Below are 2,500 nucleotides of genomic sequence, written 5' to 3'. Positions count from 1 at the left end.
CCTCTCAGGTCCCGGCGGCGCGCAGCGCCGTCCTAAGTACTTGGTCGGGTTCGAGAGAGGCGCAATCGCCCGGAGTTTGGCGAGTAGACGCTTTAGGTGCGACCACCCGTGCTCCCAACTGAGCTTGCCGCTGCCGACAGAGGCCCGGGAGCGTGCTGTCGTGGCATTGCCGGCGGGAGACAACACGCGCCACCTACGGTGGCCGGCAGCTCCAACGCCAGCGCCACAGAAGGACAAAAGCCCCACTTGGGTGCCGAAGCGAACGCGCCAACACGTCCGCACAGCTGCGATACAAACCACCTGCGAGAACCGCAGAGGCGACCGAGCAGCAGACGGCGTCGCGGCGCCGAGCGCCGGGCGGCGGCGCATCCTCAGCGCACACAGTCCTCAATCGGACCAGCACACTGCAGATGTCCACCGCGCTTCGCACCGGGCCCGCGAGGACCTACTTTGGCCGCACGGCGCCGCGTGCAGGGTGCGCCGGCGCGCAGCTGCGCCGCCTGCCGCCTCCGTCGGCCGGCGCGCCTGCCACTGGCCGCCCCCACCAGCCGGCTGTAGCGCGTGCGCCCACGCACCGCGCGGCCAGCACGCCGGGAGGCCCCCCCTCACCGGCCGGGGACGGTCCCACCCAGCCACCGCCGCGTATCGCTTCACACCCACATGCCATTCACGTTCGTGGGCATGGTGGGTATCGCTGAAACAACCGGTTGGTAGCTCAACCGATCGTCGCCATCACTGATTCACCTCTAGCGAGAACAACCGCACCACAACGGTTTACCAGTTGTTCATTTGCGTAACGTCACCAGCAAACGTAGACGTCCATCGCCATTTGCAAATTCAACGATTGTTGCATGCCTGTGTCAGGTGTCACGACACACTATGTCTGCCCACATACACGCAACAACATGTGCACGCTTCGCGAACACGTGGAAGGTGGCCCCCGTACGTATGCGATGTCCATTGCGCGAACGACTGTCAACCGGCCTCTGTCGCATGTCGCAGATGTGGAACGCAGTGCACCATGCTATCACGGTGAGTGAGAAGAGACGACTACGTCTGACAACACGCGCCACTACATCAACAGACGGCTCATGCTGATCGCCATCCACGGCATACCATACTGCAATCCAGCTCTTATAGGGAGACGACACGTAGCTGAGTGCACAATATTTGGACCGTATGGTTCGCCGTTGTTGGCGCAGTCGTGGTACGGTCACACATGTACCACGATGTATCATTCAGTACATGAGGACCAATGTGCAGTACAGTGTGTGATTTGGACGTACAACATCAGCGGACAGTTGACACAAGCCGTACCACAACGTAGGCTGTGCTTCGCCATGCGAATGCCAATGAACAACTGCGAAGGGCATTGAGCATGTACGTCCTGCTGCCATCCGCATTACAGTGTATAGCTGCAAGGTGTTTAACATGAAGCGATACTCTGGGGACCGGGCAGTGCGGGTAGCAAACTATATTGCGGGGGTTGCAGTTAGGCAACACTACACTAATTTAACGCGTCGTATGACAATTACAGAGCAGGTTAAGGCCCAACGTGTGTTGGGTTAAGGCCCAACGTGTGTTGGGTTAAGGCCCAACGTGTGTTGGGTTAAGGCCCAACGTGTGTTGGGTTAAGGCCCAACGTGTGTTGGGTTAAGGCCCAACGTGTGTTGGGTTAAGGCCCAACGTGTGTTGGGTTAAGGCCCAACGTGTGTTGGGTTAAGGCCCAACGTGTGTTGGGTTAAGGCCCAACGTGTGTTGGGTTAAGGCCCAACGTGTGTTGGGTTAAGGCCCAACGTGTGTTGGGTTAAGGCCCAACGTGTGTTGGGTTAAGGCCCAACGTGTGTTGGGTTAAGGCCCAACGTGTGTTGGGTTAAGGCCCAACGTGTGTTGGGTTAAGGCCCAACGTGTGTTGGGTTAAGGCCCAACGTGTGTTGGGTTAAGGCCCAACGTGTGTTGGGTTAAGGCCCAACGTGTGTTGGGTTAAGGCCCAACGTGTGTTGGGTTAAGGCCCAACGTGTGTTGGGTTAAGGCCCAACGTGTGTTGGGTTAAGGCCCAACGTGTGTTGGGTTAAGGCCCAACGTGTGTTGGGTTAAGGCCCAACGTGTGTTGGGTTAAGGCCCAACGCGGGTTAGGTTAAGGCGCAACGCGGGTTAGGTTAAGGCGCAACGCGGGTTAGGTTAAGGCGCAACGCGGGTTAGGTTAAGGCGCAACGCGGGTTAGGTTAAGGCGCAACGCGGGTTAGGTTAAGGCGCAACGCGGGTTAGGTTAAGGCGCAACGCGGGTTAGGTTAAGGCGCAACGCGGGTTACGTTAAGGCGCAACGCGGGTTACGTTAAGGCGCAACGCGGGTTACGTTAAGGCGCAACGCGGGTTACGTTAAGGCGCAATATAGGTTAGGTTAAGGCGCAATATAGGTTAGGTTAAGGCGCAATATAGGTTAGGTTAAGGCGCAATACGGGTTAGGTTAAGGCGCAATACGGGTTAGGTTAAGGCGCAA

This window comes from Schistocerca americana, unplaced genomic scaffold (genome assembly GCF_021461395.2).
Source record: "Schistocerca americana isolate TAMUIC-IGC-003095 unplaced genomic scaffold, iqSchAmer2.1 HiC_scaffold_98, whole genome shotgun sequence".
NCBI lineage: Eukaryota > Metazoa > Arthropoda > Insecta > Orthoptera > Acrididae > Schistocerca > Schistocerca americana.
This window is presented reverse-complemented; position numbering follows the sequence as displayed.